Genomic DNA, 23,534 nt, shown 5'->3' with positions numbered 1-23,534 from the left:
GTGTTTACCACCTCCCCAGGCCTTGGGTTGCCATGACCTCAGGTCTCTAAAGGACTCCAGGGGAGGAGAATGGGATGCCACTGCTTCGTTTTCATTACTCATAACTCCCTTCCTCTGGGTTCCATGGCAGCAGCTGGTACCCCGCTGGCTTGGGCAGCCCCAGTGACCCTCAGTGACCCAGCTGCCCCCAGGCTCCCTGGCTTAGATGCCCAGCTGTGGCTGGGTGCAGTGTTCTGGGCCGGAAGAGCACTCACTCAGTGCTTCCCTGGAAAGGTGGACCCCCAGACGCCCACCTCCAGGCAGACCCATCACTGGAAGTGGGATTTGAAATGCAGCCAAGAAGAGGAGACCGTCGGCAACGCCCGCCCGGAACAAGAAATAAATAAATAAATAATCAGGGTTGTCTTGGCTGATAAACGGTCCCCACCTCGAAGAAGACTTCTCCCCCCTCTGCGGTCCCTCCTCCTCCCTCTCCGGGCAGATCCGTCCCGGGCAAAAGCTTAATAGCCCCATTTAAGGCTTTTCCTTTTCACCACGAGATTGAGCTGCTCCTGCCATTACGAGGTTTTCAGCTTCTCTCTGAAATCAAATTACTGACTCCATTTAATTTTTTAAAAGCTCAGATGATTTCCCTTCTCGAATCGGAGCCGTGACTCCAAGGCCAGCCCCCACCAGCCCTACCAGGCGGTTCCCCTGCGGGCAGCCACTGCCCTGGGACGGCGGTCCCCACGCCTGGGGAAGCCTGACACCTAGAGGGAAAGGCAGCAGGAGGAGGCCTGAGTCTCTGGCCGCCACCCTGGACACTAGGCTGGGTGGCCTGAGCTGGAGGAGGCCCACAGGAGCCCATGGCTAGAGGCCGGATGATCCTCAAAGGCTGGTGGGGTCGGTGGTTAGAGCCCAGCACTGATGCCATAGGCTCATACCGGAGGGTCACAGTGTGTGTCTGGGACTCCACCACTCAACAAAGGTTTATGGAGCGCCTCCTCAGTGGTGCCAGGCACTGTTCCAGCCCCGGGGAGGCTTCGGTGAATCGAACGAAATCCCTGGTGTGGGAGGGAAATTTCTAGAGCGCGCGTGAGAGGGGGATTGGACACCGACAATGAACGCATGAGACAATTTCAGACAATGCTTCCTGCTCTGAGGAGGAGCAAACAGGCAACTCCGGTTGTGAGGTGCTTTGGGTGGGAAGGTCGGGCGACCCCTCTGAGGAGGTAAGGAGACAACCGCAGAAAGAGCTGGGGGTTGCATCCAGGCAGAGGGACAGAAGAGCAAGGGCCCTGAGGAGGGCTGGAAGGATGGAAAGAAGGCCATGGAAGCTGGTGGTGTGAGCAGGAGAGTGCAGGGGGGATGGACCTCCAGGGTTTGCAGGTCCCGTCAGGAGCCCAGATTTTATTTTGGCCTTGATGGGCTGTCCAACAGGGGCCTTTGAGCAAAGCAGTAGCCTTGAGTAGATGCTCGAAAAGGCTGGCTGGAGAGTGGACATCAGAGGGACAGAGCAGCAGCGCCACTGAAAGGAAAGGTGACTCAAAGGGTCTCCTCTTTGAGGGCTTGTGCCACTCCCACACCTGCGTCCAGATGACGCAGGGAAGGTGGCTGCCTGGTGACGTTGGAGACATGACACATCTTTTTATGATGATTTATTTATTTATTTTTGAGACAGAGTCTCGCTCTGTTGCCCAGGCTGGAGTGCAGTAGCTTGATCTTAGCTCACCGCAACCTCTGCCTCCCAGGTTCAATCGATTCTCCTGCCTCAGCCTCCTGGGTAGCTGGGATTACAGGTGTGCACCACCACGCCCAGCTAATTTTTGTATTTTTGGTAGAGACGGGGTTTTACTATGTTGGTCAGGCTGGTCTCAAACTCCTGACCGTGTGATCCGCCCACCTCGCATCTTTTATCTCAACACTAGCCGTGGTGTTTCTCCCAGGAATCAGTCTCTGTCTCTCTTTGCCTCCTCCCCTCCACCTCCATCCACTTCCATCCACCCCTGTCCTTTCTCCGTCCCTGTAGAGCCCCCCAGCTTTGGGACAGGGTAGACCGGGGCACACATGCATGAGAAAGTCCTGTAAACAAGGGCTGACCCTTTACCAAGTCCTCCCGTGTTTAACAACCACCCTGCGCCCTTGGAGACGAGACAGAGGGAAGGGAGTTAATGAAATCACCACCCTTTACCTGGCATAAATGGCTCTTCACCCCCCAGGCGGGCGGCGATTTGCAAGGCTGAGAGGGTCTGGGCATTAACTGTTCTGGGCACTCTTCCCAGCTCAGCGCTCCGTGCAGCTGGAACAAACCACTTTCCTTCTCTTCCTTCCCCCAGCTTCGATCTGCACCCGCTCAAAAGCGGGGCAGTCATGCTTAATTAGAAAGTGCTCGGGGTCCTCGGGAAGGCTCCCATTCTCCCTCCAGATGGGACAACCCCATTTCTGTGACCAGGGCAGACCTGGCTGGCACCCATGCCTGATCCTGGGACACGCACGGGTGCTGCGTCTGCTGTTTTTCCTGTTGAGACCTCCCAGGTCTTGCAGTCATTTGTTTATGGCTGACACGTCTGTGATCAGTGAAAGTCTGGCAGGTAGCAGCTCTTTCCCTCGGGGTCAGCAGCTGCCGGGAGATCTTGGACAGCCCGGGCTGTTCCAGGTGCTTAGGTATCACTCAGTGGTTCCCCGCCCTCAGCGGCTTGGATTCTCATCTTTTATGCCCCCACGACTCCGCATGAAGTCCAAAGGCTGTGTTGCATTTATTGCACTTTTCTCCTGCTACACAGAGCAGCTGGAGCTGGTCCAGTGTCTCTTTTGGGCTTTCCTTCTTGAGCATAAAGCCTTTCACGCCCTTTAGCATCCAGGCTCATTGTTTTTCCGTGGTTGAAGGTCCTGACTTACTAGTGTTTTTTTGTTTGTTTGTTTGTTTGTTTTGTTTTTGTTTAGAAGGCATCTCACTCTGCAGTCCAGGCTGGAGTGCCATGGCACAGTCTTGGCTCACTGCAACCTCTACCTCCTGGGTTCAAGCAATTCTCCTGCCTCAGCCTCCTGAGTAGCACATCACCACACCTGGCTAATTTTTGTATTTTTAGTAGAGATGGGTTTTCGCTGTGTTGGCCAGGTTGGTCTTGAACTCCTGACCTCAGGTGATCTGCCCACCTCAGCCTCCCAAAGTGTTGGGATTACAGGCGTAAGCCACCGTGCCCGGCCGCCAGATTTTCAGTGCTTCCCTCAGCGGACTTTACATCACAACATACTCTTTCAGTCTTCGCTGCAAGTCTCTGTTGAGAATTTGTTTTTGTTTTTGTTTTTGAGGTAAGATCCTGCTCTGTTGCCCAGGTTGGAGTGCAGTGGTGCAATCATAGCTCACTGCAGCCTCCACCTCCAGGGGTCAGGTGATTTTCCCACCTCAGTCTCCCTAGTAGCTGGGAGTACAGGCACGCCCCACCACACCTGGCTAGTTTTAAACAGTTTTTTTTGTAGACACAAGGTCTCGCTCTGCTGCCCAAGCTGGTCTGCAGCTCCTGGGCTTCTACCACCTCGGCCTCCTAATGTGCCGGAAGGCATGAACCACTGTGCCCAGTCCTTTGGTTGGGTGTTTGAATATTACTTAAGCTGGAACTGTATTTTTCAATTTAGTAATCCTCCCAATTACTGTGTAATCAGAGAGGCAGTGTGGTTGGGAAGTGCTTTCTTCTGGAGGTCTGGAGACCAGATCTGTCCCCACAAGCCATGTGGCCTTGAGCTCGTCAGTTCACTTTCTGAGCCTCAGTTTTGCTGTTGGGCTGTTAGGAAACCGGAGTGAATGGCCCAGCAACCTCTGATCTAGGAGGACACCTGGGCCATCCCATGCAGATGGGACGTTCAGAGTCTCTCGTGCAGCCAGGGAAGAACCTCTCTCTTCTGAGGGTCCATTATCACTAGCTCAGCCCAGCCCCTGCCCACCGCCCAACACCTCTGCTGCTCACAGGTCTGGTGCCTGGGGCTGGGGACTGCCAGAGACATTAAGCCAAGCCAGGTGGGAGGACAAGATGGGACGACATGGACAGAAGTTCATTCCCATGCAGGCAGCCAGAGCCCACCTGTAACCTGCTCCACAAATGACCTCCCACCTGCTCCTGGTTCCTTTCCCAACAACCAGGCTGAGCCATTCTACCTCCCAGATGGAAAAGCCCTCAGAACAGTGGTTCTCAAAGTAGGGTCCTGGAACAGCAGCCCTTCCCCTCACCTGCACCTCGTCCTTGTTAGACGAATGCAAATTATCCAGCCCCACTCCAGACCTACAGCTCCGGAAATTCAGGGGGTGGGGCTCGGCAGGCTGCAGGACTGAAGCCATCCGGGGGGTTCTGATGCCCCACTGTGTAAGTTGAGAAGTGCTGCATGAGAGAATCTGCAAGGGATACCCCCTAAATCAGAGAATGTCACAGCCTCCATAACAATGCAACACTTGACTCTCATACACCCCCCAAGTACTTGCCACCTCCATCTGTTCATTGCGCCCAGCACCATCCCTTCCAGGGAGAAAAGAATTGTTCTTCCCATTTTACAGAGGAAGAAACTGAGGCTCAGGGCCCGCCCAAAGTCACAACTAGCAGATGGTGGCACGAGGGACCAAACCCCGGCCTCCTCGTTCCAAGGGGCGGGCTCTCTCTTGGACACGTTGGGTTTCTGGGGCTTCTTAGACCAAGAGAGCAAATGCATGTTCCCCGGCCAGAGAGGCATTCCCCCTTGCAGCCTTCTCCCCGCTTCCCAGTTGCAATCTTAGGCACAAACATCCAGGAAACATGAATTTTGCCTGGCAGTTGAGTAAGAGCTCTGAAAGGAGTTACACGTCAGGGGTATGGGACTTTATTTCTCAATGAAATAGCCTTTTTATGGTTGGAATAAAAGTGCCAGAGGGAGCCTCATGCCAGGCAGTAGCAAGTTATTTGATAAACTCCTCCAGCCAGGGGTGGGGCTGCGTGGGAGGTGGCGGCCAGAGAGAAGATCCCCCCATTTCCAGATGCATCTTTCTCTTCAGGTTAACGCTGTGGAAGACCCCGGGGGGGGCCTCGTGGGCCACCCAGCTGGGGAAGGGCTGGCCCTGGGACCATGCCAATGCCTTCGCTCCGATACCAGGTCCCGGGAGCAGAGCTGCAGTTCAGAGAGCGAGCAGCAGGGGGCAGCATAACCCACCGTTCCAGCCCGTCTGGTGGGCGCTGCCGGGGGGCTGCGAAGCCCGGGTCCCTGAGGCTCAGCCCTCGGAGGAGATCAGCAGTAGCCCCCTCCCTGGGACCTCTTCCTCCTCCCTTCAGCCCTTCCAACCCCTTGTCCTTTCATGGCAAGGAGAGTTTGTCAACCTTACCCTGGTGGCAGCCTGTGCCCCTATCCAGATGACCATGGGGGTGGGAGTAAGTGGGAGGGGGCTTCTCCATCCCCTTGCCCACCCCGTGGCTGCTTTCTCAAAGCTTCTCCAGGGTTCGCTTTGGATTTCATTAAACCTTGGCTTCCTTCTCAGGGGTCTCTGGAGGGGTCTCTGTGTTCGTGGGTGGATGGGTGGCTTTTGTGGGCTGGGGACAATAGCCTTAGTGGTCACTGGGGGAAGGGGGACAGGATAAAAGCCTGAAGGACAAAGAGAAAGCAAGGAAACCTCCTCGTTTGAGAACGTGTGTGATTGGCAGGTTTACGGCCTCGGGAAGGTGCGTGGTATTCCGCACAATCAAGTCATTTTTAAAAATAATCTCTCTGCTTAAGTCGTACACGCTGCTAATTGCATTTTAATAAGTCTCTTAAAATCTTGCCATATTTTTTAATATCCTAATATTAGGTAAGTGATTGCGGGGGACACTGGAGGGCATGGGGAGTTTATGTAGCAGAGGAAGGGCTGTGATGAAGCCGGGGGGTGGTGGCCACCCAGTGGCCTGTGGTGTGTTGGGGGGATGGATGGGTGTCTGTGTTTGTGTGACCTGTGCAAGATCCGGGGGCTGTGAGTGTCCACAGACAGGGCTTCCCCTGGCCACAGCCCTGGACAGTGGGCCCCGTCTTCAGCCGCAGTGCCAGAAATCACTTATTACACCTGCTGGGGTCCTGCAGTCATAGGGGACAGACAGGCTTCCTCCTTCCTTTTCATCCTCTGGCCCCAAACTAGAACATCTGAACGAAGGGGACCTTCAGCCCAGTTCCTCTTCTCCTCTTTTCCCCAGGATGCAGGCCTTGAGCCCAGAGAGGGCAGGTGACTTGGCCAAGGCCACGTAGTAAGAAGGGGACCGGGGGGAAAGTCAGACCCAGTCTTGAGAGGGGCAGAGGAGGAACTGCCTTGTCCCTCTCATTGCAGCACAGGGCGCTGGCTGCACCATCCAGCCCTAGCACCCTTCCACACACACTAGATGCTCTGACCTCCCCGTGGGGAGAAGGTGGGTGGTTGCTGGTGGTGGCTGACATTCCTGGAGCCCTTACTATGTACGTGCCAGGCACCCTGCTGAGCACATTCCCCTGAACAGCCGTATGGGTTGAGTATTTTAGGATTCCTGGGTGGACCCACAGCTAAGAAATGGCAGAGCTGGGATTTGAACCCACAGTCGCTCCTGTGCCTGGCTGGGGAAGGTTCTTGACCACCATTGGATGGGAGGCTGAGCTGGGATCCAAGCACATTCTACATCTCCGAATGCCCAGGGCCAGGGAGGACCATGCTGGGAACAGCAGGGGAGAGTGGCAGAGGCAGGGAGGTAGGGCGTTGGGTGCCTACGGTCTTTTTCTCCTGACCCCTCTGTTACTACAGGGCAGGGTCCCAAGGCCAAGATCAACAGCAACCCTTTTCCGCAGAGCCCCTGGAGGTCAGAGGCCTGGGAAGGCGGTGGCCTGGGGTTGCAGGTCTCAGACCTTAGCCACACTCTGGGTTTCCGGAGGCCCCCTGAGGCACCCGCCAGCCTCCATTGGCCCTGGCCTTCCTCCTCCCTCCTTCTCCCTCCCCTTCCTCCATACACGCCATGGGCCCGGGTGGGAGGCACATGTTGAACGAACTTCTGAACAGGAAGTCAGCGTCCAGGTCGTCCCGAGTCCCTTTTCATGTGGTTTCTTTAATCCCCCAGGCTGGGTTTCAGAAGCGTTTTACAGTTTCAGTTTTACAAAGCTACGCTCCCTTTAATGTTGGCGTTTTTCAGGAGGTGGGGGCAGAGCGGCTTCAGTCAAAACATGTGTGTTTTACATCAGCCAGCTGCGGACAGGGCGGCCCAAGGCGGGAGGCAGCAATGTGGCTTCCAGGCTCCGCGCGGGGTCCTTGGGTAGATGCATCTACTGGGCTCTCTACCTCTCCCCTCCTGGGCTCTGCTTTCCTGCCTCCCTGAGTCCCTTTCTCCTGTCCATGGGGCCAGGGGGGCCAGGGCACTCCTTTCCAGCCCCTTCCCACCTGAGCTCTCATCTGGTCAATACAGATCTTCGTGCTGGTTTCTGCTGCCGAGACACCAGCGTGCTGATCTTCCGCCACACCCTGAGCTGTATCCTCCAACCACCTGGGTTTTCATTTACTTAGTATTTTCCCTTAAATCACTGCACTTCTTTCACTTACGTAGATAGTACCTAAGCAAAAATGTCCCTGAAATTGTGAATTTGATGTGCTAGTTACATCTATCTGCTCTAATACACAATAAAACAAATCTAAAACTATTAAGGCATTAAAAAAGATGAAGATCATCACGCCAGCCTCGCATGCTTCTGGAAATCCTGCCTCCATCCCCCTTCCGTGGCAGAGAAGACGAAGGTCAGGAGGTGAGGTGGCCCGTCCGAGGCCATGGGGTTGGTGAGAGTCCTACCTGACTGGTCTGCCTCCGAGGCCAGCATTGGATGTGCCATGAGTCATTTCCAGGGCTGGCTTCTTGGCCGCGCAGTTTCAGGCTTTAGAGGAGCCGCCTGGGGCTCTGTGAGCACACCAAGGAGAGGGGCTGAATTCCCTGGCAGTGTGGGCGAGTGGAAAGAACACAGACTTGGAATCAGTCAGACCTGGGATCAGATCCCGGCTGCACTAACTCCTAAGACTGTGATCGTGGGCAAGCATCTCCATGGCTTTGAGCTTTGGTCTCCTCCTCTGTGAAATGGGGATGACCACGCCGGCCTGGAAACAGCAATGCCAGGGTCAGAGACACACCGGGACAGAGCCCGCATAGGCCAGGCCTGCAAACCCAGCGGTCATTCGCAAGCCGTCAGGGCTTGCTTCTTATCCACTGTGCTCCTTGTCGCCAGCCTGGTTTCCATCTCTCCTCTCCTACCCACAGGAGGCAGCAGGAGGTCCAGGGAAGGAGGATCAGGAGTAAAGGTGCATGCCCAGAGGGGCTCACGGGCCCTCCCACCCTCTGTCCCTGCGCTGCCTGGGAGCAGAGCAAGTCCTGTGTGGGAGGATGCTGTGACCAGCAGTGCAGTCTGCGCCCTGCAGGGAGAAGGAGGAAGACAAAGGTGGCTCTCCCTGCCCACAGAGGCGGGGTGACTCGGGGGCTCCAGAGGCTGTTTGGATAGTGGGGAGGGCCTAGGATACCCAATCCATGCTGCCTGAAATGATGGGGGGGTCCAGTATTGCAGAGGCCACCCCCCCCGGTAAAGCAGAGGCCCTGACCCCTGCTGGCCCCAGAGCTTTGCTGCTACCCAGAGCCCCCAGCTGCTTGAGGGGCTTTGCCTCCATAGTGGCCAGGGGGTCTCTGGAGCATGACGCCTCGGATCTGAGCTGCTGTTCTCTGGCCACAGAGCGAAGTGGTCTGGCTTCCCCCAGTGCCAAGGGTTGCCCCCAAAGGATCTGGGAGAGTGGAGGAGGCTGATGTCAGGCCAGAACACAGAGGGACAGGACCTAGGGGTGGGCACTGTTCTAGCCGCTGATTCTCTCCCTTCAGAGCCTGGGGGCAGTTAAGAGACCTTGAAGAATGCAGTAGTGATGACGATGATGATGGGGAGGCTGGTTAAATGCACTGAGCACTTGCTATGTGCCGGACCCAGTGCTAAGTATTTTATTTTTTTGAGGCAGGGTCTCACTCTGTCACCCAGGCTGGAGTGCAGTGGTGTGATCTCGGCTCACTGCAACCTCCACCTCCCTGGTTCAAGTGATTCTCTTGCTCAGCCTCCCGAGTAGCTGAGACTACAGGCGCACGCTACCACGCCTGGCTAATTTTTGTATCTTTAGTAGAGATGGGGTTTCGCCATGCTGGCCAGGCTGGTCTCTATCTCCTGACCTCAAGTGATCCACCCACCTCAGCCTCCCAAAGTGCTGAGATTACAGGCGTGAGGCACCGCGCCTGGCTGCAGTGCTGAACATTTTACACAGTCATTTCATTCCATCTGCTCTGTGACACACAGTGGGAGGGCATCTAGAATAGTGCCAGCTCAGAGTAGGCCCTCAACGAATACTTAAGAAAGAGGCTTGGAGAGGGTGAGAGATCCACCTGATTCTCAGCCTCCGTGTTCTTACTGTGTTTGTCCTTCAGGGCTGGCCGCTAGGGCGGGCATCCAGGTGTTGGCAGAGGAGAGGTTTGGGGCCGCAGGTTCTGCACAGCGCACCTGCCAGCTCTTCCTGAGGGAGGCTGTGGCTGTTCCTTTCGGGTGGCTCTGTGGGATGGCCATCCCCCAGGGCTGAGGATGCCTTGTCCACTTACCCCAAGCCACCCAGGGGAGCAACACCCTCAGCCTAGGGCCTCTTCTGCTCCCCCTGGGGCAGTGTAGGGCTGGGCCTGGCCCTGCTGCAGCTGCGTGGGGCCCAGGGAGGAGAAAATCAAAGGCAGCCCATGTGGGTCCTGCTTTCATCTCCCGGCTTCAAAGAGGTGCAAACAAACCCTGTCCCCGTGCCAGGCAGCAGCTCCCTCCTCACCGCCCAGCCTGCTCTTTCTCTTCTCCTCCTCTTTCCCCGGAAACCAGCAGGCCTCAGTCCTGGTTCCAGGAGCACCCCAGAGGGGCCCGACTCCTGGCTGTGTGCGAGAGGCTGGGCAGGGCTGGCAAGGAAGGAAAGGGGAGGCTCTGGCAGGCCGAGAGAAAGGGGGCTGGGACCCTCTCGCCTGCGCACCCTCTGGAAGCTGGGGGTTTATCCAACCCAGACGTAACCTTCCAATCTAGAACTGTACTGTCCAAGACTATGGCCACCTGTGGCTCCTAAGCACCAGTCTCCTGTGTCTAAATGCCCTATAAGTAAAAGATGCACAGGACTGCTCAGCTTTGGTGCAATCGAAGGAATGTGAAATATCTCATGCATCATTTTACCGCTGACTATGGGCTGACAGGATAATATTTTGGAGCTACTGGGTTTAAAAAAACACGTTGTTAAAATTAATTTCACTTGGTACTTCTTACTCTTTTTTTTTTTTTTTTTTTTTGAGACGGAGTTTTGCTCTGTCTCCCAGGTTGGAGTGCAATGGCGCGATCTCGGCTCACTGCAACTTCTGCCTCCGGGTTCAAGCGATTCTCCTGCCTCAGCCTCCTGAGTAGCTGGGATTATAGGCATGTGCCACCACAACCAGCTAATTTTGTATTTTTTAGTAGAGATGGGGTTTCTCCATGTTGGTCAGGCTGGTCTCGAACTCCTGACCTCAGATGACCCGCCCGCCTCAGCCTCCCAAAGTGCTGGGATTACAGGCGTGAGCCACCATGCCTGGTGGTTTGTTTTATTTGTGTTGGATTGTTTTGTTCTAGACAATATTCCCATGTTGTTCTTTTTGATTTTTTCAAGATGGAGTCTTGCTCTGTCGCCCAGGCTGGAGTGCAGTGGCATGATCTCGGCTCACTGCAACCTCTGCCTCCCAGGTTCAAACAATTCTCCCGCTCCAGCCTCCCTTGGAAGCTGGGATTACAGGCACGCATCCCACGCCCAGCTAATATTTGTATGTTTAGTAGAGATGGGGTTTCACCTTGTTGGCCAGGCTGGTCTCGAACTCCTGACCTCAGGTGATCCACCCACCTTAGCCTCCCAAAGTGCTGGGATTATAGGCGTGAGCTACCGTGCCTAGCAATATTCCCATTGTGCAGATGAGGGTCCTTGAGGCTCAGAGGGATTTTGGCACATGGCTCCCAGGTGCTGCTCGTAAAAATCATGAATGAATGAATGAATGAATGAATGAATGCATGAATGAATGAATGTATGCATAAATGAATGAATGCATGGATGAATGAATGAAAACCTAGTCCTGGCTACTGGGGAGACACAGGTGAAACCTGTCCCTGTTGCTGCCCTCAAGGAGCTCCCAGTCCAGAGTCTAGTCCAGTCTAGGAAGGAGAGGTAGTGGTGGAATCAGAGACCCCTGCATTCTGGGGGACCCCAAGGCCTCTGCACAGTAGGGCGGGGAGTGGTAAATGGCTCCTGGGTCCACATCCTGGCTTCGCTGCTTCCTGGTTGTATGACCTTGGGAGAGTTACTTAACCTATTTATGCCTCAGTTTTCTCCTCTGTGAAATGGGGGTGATAATAATTATCATTACCACGGAAGCAGCTCACTCTTGGGTTTCTGTGAGGATGAAGGGAGTTAACACACTTGACTCAGGCAGGGCAGAGCTTTGCGCACAGTGCGTGCAACCTGGTGATAATTAGTTATAATTCGGGACAAATGCTGTCCATCACGTGTCACCTGGTCCTGACAGCAGCACCTAGGAGGGCTGAAGGCAGTGTCCTGCCCTGGAGAGAGAGCCGCACTCCCAGCCGGTCCCAGGCTGCCACCACCTGGAGGGGAGAGCAGAGGGACTCTGTGACTTTCCCTCCAAATCGTTTCTTTGGGTCCGCTTGGGCAGCGCCTGGAGTCCCTGCTCTCTGGGCTTCGTCTCCCGGCCTCGCCTGCCACCCGTCATCTCTTTGCTCCATGACACACCCACCCTTACCCTACCCTATCCCAGCTCTGTCCCTGAGGCCCTGGGGCCTTTGGAAGTGGCTTTGAAGAGAAACGCCCTCCAGGTAAACACAACTTTGTCTTGCTTCTGTGCTCTCAGGACAGACAGAGCCTCTGGTTCACTCCTGGTTACCAAGGACCTCCCAGGGAGGGTTGGTGGGAGGTGGGGGTGGGGAGCAGGGAGCCCAACACAGTGCCTGATGCACGGGAGGGCCCACCCCAGGAGGTGAAGGGAAACAGGCCTAGGGGATAGCGGGGTTCCTGGAGGTCTGGGCGGGACCTGGCAGGCTGTGGGTGGGCACTATGAAAGCACAGGCCCCCAAGCTGCAGGAGCAGCCAGAGGAAAGGTCTGAGGAGACATCTGGGGGCAGCGAGATGATCCATCACATTCATGGTGAGCCCAGGACCCTCTGGAGCCTGGATAGACCCCAAGCATCCCCCGGACTGTGGGGGGACACTTGGGACCCACACCTGACACAGCCTTCCAATCTAGAGCTGCGCTGTCCTGGACGACAGCCACCCGCGCCTCCTGAGCACCAGTCTTCCGTGTCTGAATGAGGTTGTCGAGGACCCCACTGAGCAGGATTTGCTGAAGCCTGAGGGAAGGGGTGGGGGCTGTTCCCACAACTTGGCAGGGGTTGGGGGCACCCAGAGACGGTAGCAGGAAGCGGGATGATTAGAACCAAACGCGGCCGATGGGAACCAGATGTGCTGAGGTTTTGGGGGCTCTTCCAGAGAGAGATGTTTTTCTTTTCCACTGAAGCTGTAGATGGGGGAAGAGAAGGGCACAGGCTGTTTGTTCCTCCCTGCTCCCCCAACCTCCTACCCAGTGTGGCATCAGGGCGTTCTGCAGCCCCAGCTGCCAAAAGGTAATGAGAGCCACACCTGGAGGCGATTTGCATAACTGCACCTGTGGTGCCCTAGGACAGTTTCTGGGGAGAGGGCTGGGCAGGACCTATATGGATGTGGATGCAAGGGTCAGGAGACAACAGCCCCCAGCCCAGTCCAACCCTCCCTCGCTCACCCTGCAGGCCTGGGGATGCTTGGGGTCCAGAGGGTGCTTCATGGTAGCCCAGAGGCTCTGGGCTCCAGAGGGTGCTTCATGGTAGTCTCTCCTGCTGGCAGACCCCATGACTGCTCAGCCTCACTACTCACGCTCAGTGCCCCTGCTCCAGCCACTTCTTCCAGGAAGCCCTCTGGGTCCTCAGGTTAGATCAGTCACCTTCTCTGGGCTCTGGAATGCAGTGGCGCCATTGTGGCTCACTGCAACCTCCACCTCCAGGGTTCGAGCCATTCTCCTGCCTCAGCCTCCCAAGTAGCTGGGATTACAGGTGCATGCCACCACGCCTGGCTAATTTTTGTATTTTTAGTAGAGACAGGGTTTTGCCATGTTGGCCAGGCCCATCTCTAACTCCCAACCTCAAGTGATCTGCCCGCCTTGGCCTCCCAAAGTGTTGGGATTACAGGCATGAGTCACTGTGCCTGATCTTCTCTGGGTTCTGACACTGGGTTAGAGCTTCCAATATTTCCTGTGGTGGATTATAACTCCCTCTCCCAGTGAGCAGTTATCCAACTTAGACACCCTCCCCAGCTGCACTCAGCACTGGACCTAATAGGGTACTGCCTGTGGCCACACCCGCCTGCCTCCCCAGGCCTCCCCAGGCCTCCCCAGATCCCAACCCTCCCTCATGGACACCTTCTAACACTCTACTCCTGGGGCCACTGTGAATTTCATATATATATATATCACACACACATACATACAGTAAATTGGTTTTTTAAAATCAAGTCAGTCACTTGAAAGAAAAGCACTCATTGCAAAAATTACAAACCCCAGAGGCATAGAGAGTAAAACACAAAAGACCCCTTTGCTTGGACTGGTCCCAGTCACTCCCTTCCTCATGGCAACTTCTGTTAGATTTGTGTAAGCTAAGGTATCCAGTCTTTTGGCTTCCCTGGGCCACAGTGGAAGAAGAGCTGTCTTGGGCCACACATAAAATACACTAACACTAATGATAGCTGATGAGCTAAAAAAAAAATCACAAAAAATCTCATAATGTTTTAAGAAAGTTTATGAATTTGTATTGGGCTGCATTCAAAGCCATCCCATGCCACAGGTTGGGTAAGCTTGGTATAGAGCTTTCTAAATTGTGTGTGTGTATGTGTGTGTGTGTGTGTGTGTGTGTGTGTGTTAAAAAATATACATATAGGCTGGGTGCGGTGGCTCACACCTGCAATCCCAGCACTTTGGGAGGCCGAGGTGGGTGGATCACTTGAGATCAGGAGTTTGAGACCAGCCTGGCCAACATGGTGAAACCCTGTCTCTACTAAAAATACAAAAATTAGCCAGGCGTGGTGGCACACGCCTGTAGTCCCAGCTACTTGGGAGGCTGAGGCAGGAGAATTGCTTGAACCCAGGAGACAGATGGAGGTTGTAGTGAGCCGAGATCATGCCACTGCACTCCAGCCTGGGTGACAGTGCAAGACTTCATCTAAAAAAATACATATATATATAAACATTATATACTATTATATAATATTTATATAATTATAAATATTAACATAACATAAAATTTACAATCTTAACCTTTTTTTTTTCTTGTTAGAGACAGGGTCTCACTAGATTGCCCAGGTCTCAAACTTCTGGCCTCAAGCGATCCTCCTGTCTCAGCCTCCCCAGGTGCTGGGATTACAGGCATAAACCACTGCACCCAGCTGATCTTAACTGTTTTTTAGTGTACGAGTGCACGGGTTCAGTGGCACTAAGTACATTCACGTGGTTAGGCAACCACTGCCACCATCCACTTCTAGAACTTTTTTATCTTTCCCAACTGAAACTCTGCACCCATTAAGCACTAACTTCCTATTCCCCCCTGCCCGCAGCTACTGGTAACCGCTACCTTACTTTCTGTCTCTGTATTAGTCTGCTTGTGTTGCTATAAAGAAATACCTGAGGCTGGGTAACTTATAAAGAAAAGAGGTTTAATTGGCTCACAGTTCTACAGGCTGTGCAAGCATGGCTCCAGCATCTGCTCCTGGTGAGGCCGCAGGAAACTTCCAATCATGGCACAAGGCCAAAAGGAAGCAGGCGTGTCACTTGGCGAGAGCAGGAGCAAGAGGTGGGGAGAGGTAGCATGCTCTTTTTATTTATTTATTTATTTATTTTTGAGATGGAGTCTCTATCTGTCACCCAGGCTGGAGTGCAGTGGCGCGATCTTGGCTCACTGCAACTTCCACCTCCCAGGTTGAAGCCCTCCTCCCGCCTCTGCCTCCCAGGTAGCTGGGATTACAGGCGCACACCACCACGCCCAGCTAATTTTTGTATTTTTAGTAGAGACAGGGTTTCTCCATGTTGGCCAGGCTGGTCTCGAACTCCTGGCCTCAAGTGATCCACCCGCCTCGGCCTCCCAAAGTCCTGGGATTACAGATGTGAGCCACCATGCCCAGCCTCATGGTCTTTTTTTGTTGTTGCTGTTGAGACAGATTCTCACTCTGTCTCCCAGGCTGGAGTGCAGTGGCGCGATCTCACTCACTGCAACCTCTGCCTCCCGGGTTCAAGTGATTCTTGTGCCTCAACCTCCCGAGTAGCTGGGATCACAGACGTGGGCCACCACGCCTGGCTAATTTTTGTATTTTTAGTAGAGACGGGGTTTCGCCATGTTGGCCAGGCTGGTCTCAAACTCCTGTCCTCAGGTGATCCTCCCACCTTGGCCTCCCAACGTGTTGGGGTTACTGGCTTGAGCCACCGCACCCGGCCTCATGCTCTTTTAAACAACCAGATCTTGCATGAACTGAGAGAGAGAACTCGCTAATCCATGAGGATGGCACCAGGACATTCGTGAGGGATCCCCCACCATGACCCAAACACCTTCCACCAGCCCCACCTCCAACATTGGGGATTATATTTCGACATGAGATTTGGAGAGGACAAACATCCAAACCACATCAGTCTCTGTGAATCTGACCACTCTGAGGACCTCATGTAGGTAGAATCCTACGTTCTTTTGCCTTTGTGTTTGACTTAGTTCCCTTATAGCATAATGTCTTCAAGGTTCATGCCTGTTGTAGCGTATGTCAGAATTCCCTTCTAAATCTTTTAATTAAAACATTTTTTTTTTGAAGAGAGTCTCATTCTGTCACTCAGGCTGAGGTGCAGTGATGTTACCACAGCTGACTGCAGTCTCAAACTTCTGGGCTCAAGCGATCCTCCTGCCCTTAACCTCCCAAGTAGCTGGGACTACAGGCATGTGCTACCACGTCGAGCTAATTTTTAAAAGTGTTTTGTAGGCCGGGCGTGGTGGCTCACGCCTGTAATCCCAGCACTTTGGGAGGCCGGGGCGGATGGTTCACAAGGTCAGGATTTCAAGACCATCCTAGCGAACATGGTGAAACCCCATCTTTATTAAAAATACAAAAAATTAGCTGAGCATGGTGGCACGCGCCTGTAGTCCCAGCTACTCGGGAGGCTGAGGCAGGAGAATTGCTTGAACCCTGGAGGTGGAGGTTGCAGTGAGCTGAGATTGGTTGTGCCACTGCACTCCAGCCTGGGCAACAGAGCAAGACTCCGTCTCAAAAAAAAAAAATGCTTTGTGGTAACAGGGTCTTACTATGTTGCCCAGGCTAGTCTCAAATTCCTGGTTTCAAGGGATCCTCCTGCTTCAGTCTCCCAACGTGTTGGGATTACAGATATGAGCCACCCTGTCCGGCCCAAAAGATATTTCTTACTCTGAAGTCACAGTCAAGAATGTTGAGAAACCTGGCCTGAATTTCCATACCAGCCAAGTGCTCTAGTGTGGCAAGCACAATTCCTGCCCCAAGACACACAGGCTTTCCTCTTGAGGTCCCTTCTGCTGCTGCTGCCCTTGTCTTAGGTTTTTGCCACCTCTTGTTGGCTATTTTTTTTTTTTTAAGTCAGAGTCTCGCTCTGTCGCCCAGACTGGAGTGCAGTGGCGCGATCTAAGCTCACTGCAAGCTCTGCCTCCCGGGTTCACGCCATTCTCCTGCCTCAGCCTCCCGAGTAGCCGGGACTACAGGTGCCCGCCACCACGCTGGCTAATTTTTTGTATTTTTAGTAGAGACGGGGTTTCACCGTGTTAGCAGGGATGGTCTGGATCTCCTGACCTCGTGATCTGCCCGCCTTGGCCTCTCAAGTGCTAGGATTACAGGCGTGAGCCACTGCACCTGGCCTTTTTTTTTTTGAGACGGAGTTTCGCTCTTATCGCCCAGGCTGGAGTGCAGTGGCATGATCTCCACTTACTGCAACCTCCACCTCCCAGGTTCAAGTGATTCTCCTGCCTCAGGCTCCCGAGTAGCTGGGATTACAGGCACTGCCACCATGCCCAGCTAATTTTTTGTGTTTTTTTTTGTATTTTTTTTTTAATAGAGATGGGGTTTCACCATGTTGGCCAGGCTGGTCTCAAATTCCTGACCTCAGGTGATCCACCTGCCTTGGCCTCCCAAAGTGCTAGGATTACAGGTGTGAGCCACCGTGCCTTCCCCGGCCCTGCCCCCTGCCCCCCGCCCTTTTTTTTTTTGAGACAGAGTCTCATTCTGTCGTCCAGGCTGGAGGGCAGTGGCACAATCTCAGCTCACTGCAGACTCCACCTCCCGGGTGCAAGCGATTCTCCTGCCTCAGCCTCCCAAGTATCTGGGATTACAGATGCTCCCTACCACGCCTGGCTGATTTTTGTGGGTTTAGTAGAGATGAGGTTTTACCATGTTGGCCAGGCTGGTCTGGAACTCTTGGCCTCAAATGATCCACCCGCCTCAGCCTCCCAAACTGTTGGGATTACAGGTGTGAGCCACTGCACCTGGCCAGTTTTTGGCACCTTTTAACTCAGCTGAAATACTCCCTTCTCTGGAAAGCCTCCCTGTTCCTCTCCAATGCCTGGAACACTCTCTCTCTCTTGGGTTCACCCTCCCATGTTTGGTCTCACTTTCCCTGACAACAGCTGAGCACACACTGTCCTGCAGGGTGGGTGACTGGGCCTTCTGACCTGAAAGTATGCTCCTCTAGGAAGGGGACCACCCCACACCTGTCCCATGTGGGTGTCTAACAGTGCCACTGAACACAGAAGGGCCAGGGCCAGGCTTCCTGACAATAACCATGACAATGCTGGTGCAGTGGTGATGTGCTGGTGACCGTAATTCGTGGTCATCGTAGGGAACAGTTTTCATGCTCATGGGCCACCCAACACCCTGTGAACCCTCTTTTTAGAGTGGAGGCATCTGTTCCAGTAGGAGTCCTGCTCTCGCAAGGTAGAAGTCAGAAATTCACTTTGCCAGCCTCCCTTGCAGCTAGAGTGTGCCCATGTGACCTGGTCTCCACCAATCAAGATTTCTACTTGGAAGAGGTGTGGGCAGGCTCTGTGCTGATGGAGCTTGGGAGGGAGACACCCAGAGTTCAGAAGCAGCAGTGGTGGTGTCCTGGCAGGGGCATTCCTGACAACTTACGGTGGCTTGAAGCAGCATCCCCATGCTCAGCAACAGCAGCTGAAGTCACTCTTCCAGAGCATCCCTGGGTGCTAGTCTGGCCTCCAAGTCTGATCCTGTGGCCCCTCTAGAGAGTTTGTGAGTTACCTAGTGCCCCATTTTTCAGGTGAATTGAAGTAATATTTACACATAGTAGAATTTACTTCTTTTATGCATATAGTTCTATACACCTTAACAAATTTACACAGTCATGTAGCTACCACCACAATCAAGATACAGAACTCACAAAATCTCTAAGTGCCCCTTGGTAGTCAAGCCCAGTGGTGTGCTAGAGTTGGTTAGTATCAGTTCATGGGAGCCAGTTGTTAGGTTTTGAGGAACTTTGCAAGCTGTTTCTTAAACATAGTTATCATTAAACATTAAATTATATAAACTAGGGTGGGCGCGGTGGCTCACGCTTATAATCCCAGCACTTTGGGAGGCCGAGGCGGGCGGATCACGAGGTTGGGAGATCGAGACCATCCTTGTTAACACGGTGAAACCCTGTCTCTACTAAAAATATATTCGAAAAAATTAGCCGGGCATGGTTGTGGGTGCCTGTAGTCCCAGCTACGCGGAGAGGCTGAGGCAGGAGAATGGTGTGAACCCAGGAGGCAGAGCTTGCAGTGAGCCAAGATTGCGCCACTGCACTCCAGCCTGGGCGACAGAGCAAGACTCTGTCTCAAAAAAAAAAAAATGATTTAAACTAACAAAAAATTTTATTAAAACAAAGGTAATAAGGCCAGGCACGGTGGTTCATGCATGTAATCCCAGCACTTTGGGAGGCCAAGGTGGGCAGATTGCTTGAGCCCAGGAGTTTGAGGCCAGTCTGGGAAACAACATCTCTGCTAAAAATACAAATAATAGCCAGGCGCGGTGGTACTCATCTGTGCTCTTAGCTACTTGGGAGGCTGAGGTGGGAGGATCAATTGAGCCTTGGAGGTTGAGGCTGCAGTGAGCCATGACTGCACCATTGCACTCCAGCCTGAGTGACAGAATGAGACCCTGTCTCAATAAATAAAATAAATAAATAAAACAAAGGTAATAAACCTACCACCTCCTAATTATTTTGCTACATTTTACTGTTTAGATGCCCTTGAGATTATTTATTTGTATATTATTATTATTATTGTTAAGAGATGAGAGTCTTACTGTGTTGACCACACTGGTCTTGAACTTCTGGCCTCAAGCAATCCTCCCACCTCAGCCTCCTAAAGTGTTACGATTACAGGCATGAGTCACTGCACCTACCTGAGATTATTTATGTCCATTGTATCTATATGGTATAAATACTATCTAATGATGTGCTAATGTACAGCTCTTCTCAACTCTGAATTCAGTGACCCCATGTGAGCAGCTTAAAATTGGCCATGGTTGGAGTATTTATATCAGAGACATTGGCAAATGCTACAAATCAAGGTCTGATTTTATTGTTTTGTTGATAGTCTAGACATGAGAAAGTAGCGGAGAAAAGGCAGATAATACAGATTAAACTTATAAGTGTGGTATGTCTGTTGCCATTACATTGAGAATAACACAAAAAATTAAGGAAACATTCTTTCAGTATTTAAAAACTATGATCTGATTCAGCAAAGAAGTCACTCACATCATTGATGAACTAATGAAGTTCTGACATGTATCTTTGTTGTTTTATTTTTGTCTTACTCTTGTCAAATGGTGGCTTCCCAAATACGGCCAGTGCAACCTGCTGATAAGACAAAGCTGGGTTTATTGCTTACTATAGGAAGGGAGAACATCACGTTGACAGGGCTTTGTCGCTATTTCAAAGTGGGAAGGCAAAGTCGGAATCCATTAAGAACTAGAAGTTTGGTTTAAGGAGGGTCTTTCCATGCAGGAGTTTGATTAGGATTGTGTTAGGAGCTGGGCGCGGTGGCTCACACCTGTAATCCCAGCACTTTGGGTGGTTGAGGCCAGTGGATCACTTGAGGTCAGGAGTTCAAGACCAGCCTGGCCAACATGATGAAACTCTGTCTCTACTAAAAATACAAAAATTAGCCAGGCATGGTTGGGGGTTGGGCTGTAGTCCCAGCTACTCAGGAGGCTGAGGTACTGCTGCACTCTAGCCTGGGTGACAGAGCGAGACTGTGTCTCAAAAACAAAACAACAAAACAACAAAAAACAGGATTATGTTAGGGTCACAACAAAACAGTCCAGGATTGGTGGAGACAGCAAGGTGAGGGTCTGTGACACAGGGCAGTCTAAGAATCTCAGGGTGCTGCCTGTCAATACTTCCCATTGAGGAATTGGTGGGTCTTATGGGAAGTTTCTCTAATGCACAATCAAGTCATTTGTGTGGGCAAGAGTCTCCCAGAATAGCACGGAGGCAATGGAATAATGCAGTCTTGTTGTACACTGTCATTTGTTTGAAGGGAGATAGTTTCAGTCTTCAGTGTCCAAGGTGTATGTTAGGGTAGGTGTTTTTTTTGTTTGTTTGTTCGTTTATTTGTTTGTTTGTTTGGAGTGCAGTGGCATGATCTTGGCTCACTGCAACCTCTGCCTCCCAGGTTCAAGTGATTCTCCTGCCTCAGCCTCCTGAGTAGCTGGGATTACAGGCACCTGCCACCATGCCCAGCTAATTTTTGTATTTTTTAGTAGAGATGGGATTTCACTATGTTGGCCAGGCTGGTCTCAAACTCCTGACCTCATGATCCGCCTGCCTCGGTCTCCCAGAATGCTGGGATTACAAGCGTGAACCACCGCATCCAGCCGGGTAGGTGGAGTGCCCAGGCTGGAGTGCAGTGGCGCAATCACGGCTGACAGCAGCCGTGACCCTCAGGTGATCCTCCCACCTTGGCCTGCCAAGTAGCTGGGAAAACAAGCGCATGCCACCACACCTGGCTAAGTTTTTTATTTTTTGTAGAGATGGGATTTTGCCACATTGCCCAGGCTGGTCTCAAACTCCTGAGCTCAAGGAATCCAACCACCTTGGCCTCCCAAAGTGCTGGGATTACAGGCATGAGCCACCGCTCCCAGCCCCAGTGGTTTTAATTGTTACTCCTTAATGTTAAGTAGAATATCAACCAACATTCACATTGGATCTGCACTTGTTTGTCAACTGCAGCCACAGGTTGGTTCTAGTTACATGAATTTAGCAAAACTGAAGCACTCTGTGAGAATCAACTGGCTATATGAAATTTACTTTTTTTTTTAAACAGTCTCACTCTGTCACCCAGGCTGGAGTGCAGTGGTAAGATCTCAGCTCCCTGCAACTTTCGCCTCCCAGGTTCAAGCAATTCTCCTGCCTTAGCCTCCCGAGTAGCTGGCATTGCAGGTGTGCACCGCTATGCCTGGCCAATTTTTGTATTTTTAGTAGAGACGGGGTTTCATCATATTGGCCAGGCTGGTCTCGAGCTCTTGACCTCCATGATCCTCCTGCCTTGGCCTCCCAAAGTGCTGGGATTACAGGCATGAGCAGCTGTACCCGGCCTGAAATTTTCAATTTATCATTTGTAAGTTATGGGCTATAAATTCAGCAAAGTTGCAGGAGACAAGATCAACACACAAATATCAGTTGTGTTTCTATACACCAGGAATGGGCAAACTGAAAAGGAAATAAAACAATTCTATTTACAACGGCATCCGAATACCTAGGAAAAAAATTTAACCTAGGAGTTGAAAAACTTGTACACTGAAAACTACAAAACATTGCTGAAAAACACTGAAGACTTGATTAAATGGAAAGACATCCCATGTTCATAGATTGGAAAACTTAGTATTGCTAAGATGGCTATTCTCTTCAAAGCAATCTACAGATTCTAGTGCAATCCCTATTAAAATTCCAATGGTCTTTTGGGGCAAAAATAAAAAAGCTGACCCTTACATTCATATGGAATTTCAAGAGGCCCCAAATAGTCAAAACAAGAAACAAAGTCGGAGGAATATACTAGTTTGCTTGGGCTGCCATAACAAAGTAACACAGACTGGGCAGCTTAAACAATAGAATGTATTTTCTCACAATTTTGTAGGTTGAAGTCCAAGATCAAGGTGTTAGGCAGTTTTGGTTTCTTTCGAGGCCTCTCTACTTGGCTTGCAAATGGCTCTCTTCTCTCTGTGTCTTCACGTGGTCTTCTGTCTGTGTGTGTCTATATTCAATTTCCTCTTCTTGTAAGGACACCACTCCTGTTGGACTAGGTCCCACCATAATGTAATCATTTTAACTTGGTTACCTCTCTAAAGAAATTATCTCCAAATACAGTCACATTTTGAGGTATACTGGGAGCTAGAACTTCAACATAAGAATTTTGGGGGTAGAGACACAATTCAGCCCATAACAAAGGGTTACATTTCCAGATTTCAAAATTTACTACAAAGCAACGGTAATCAAAATGGTGTGATACTGGCATAAAGACAGACATGTAAACCATTGGAACAGAACTGAGAGTCCGAGCTGGGTAGTGGCTCATCCCTGTAATTTCAGTCCTTTGGGAGACCAAAGCAGAAGGATCGCTTGAGGGCAGGAGTTTGAGACCAGCCTGGGCAACATAGCAAGACTCTGTCTCTACAAAAAATAAAAATAAAATAAAATTAGGCATGGTGGTGTGTGCCTGTAGTCCTAGCTACTCATGAGGCTGAGGTGGGAGGATCGCCTGGGCCCAGGAGTTCAAGGCTGCAGTGAGCCATGATTGTGCCACTGCACTCCAGTCTGAGTTACAGAACAAGAGCCTGACTCTAAAAAAAAAAAAAAAAATTGAGATTTAATATCCAGAATATCTAAATAACTCTTACAGCTCAACAAGAAAATAATACACAATGCAATTTTAAAATGGGAATAATAATTGAATAGATATTTCTCCAAAAAAGATATACAAACGGCCAAAAGCACAGGAAAAAATATTCAACATCACTGGTCATTAAGGAAATGCAAATCAAAACAATAGTGAGGCCAGGTGCGGTGGCTCACTCCTGTAATTCTAGCATTTTGGGAGGCCAAAGTGGGTGAATTGCTTGAGCCCGAAAGTCAGACCAGCCTGGGCAACATGGTGAAACACCCTCTCTACCAAAAAAGATACAAAAATTAGCCGGGCATAGTGGCACACGCCTGTAGTCCTAGCTACTCAGGAGGCTGAGGCGAGAGGATCACTTGAGCCCAGGAGGCAGAGGTTGCCGTGAGTTGAGATCTTGCCACTGCACTCCAGCCTGGGTGAAAAACAAAAACAAAAGCCAATAGTGAGATACCATTTCATATTCACTAGGATGACTATAATTTCTTTAAAAGGAAAATCAGTGTTGACTGTGTGGAGAAATAGGA

At 51.7% G+C, this 23,534-nt stretch overlaps 1 protein-coding gene across 1 annotated transcript in view; it reads left to right on the top strand.

Annotated features, from left to right (window-relative positions):
- CUNH1orf127 (chromosome unknown C1orf127 homolog) overlaps positions 1-397 on the top strand; it is a 24,095-nt gene extending 23,698 nt beyond the window's left edge. Inside the window, exon 11 of the mRNA XM_058444355.1 lies at positions 274-397. The gene's annotated coding sequence lies outside the window, so the exon portion shown is untranslated. The remainder of the gene's footprint in view (positions 1-273) is intronic.
- Positions 398-23,534: the final 23,137 nt, after the last annotated feature.

This window comes from Hylobates moloch, unplaced genomic scaffold, assembly GCF_009828535.3.
Source record: "Hylobates moloch isolate HMO894 unplaced genomic scaffold, HMol_V3 SCAFFOLD_9, whole genome shotgun sequence".
NCBI lineage: Eukaryota > Metazoa > Chordata > Mammalia > Primates > Hylobatidae > Hylobates > Hylobates moloch.
The sequence above is the reverse complement of the archived record's forward strand: the minus strand, read 5'-3'. Positions and strand labels throughout refer to the sequence as shown.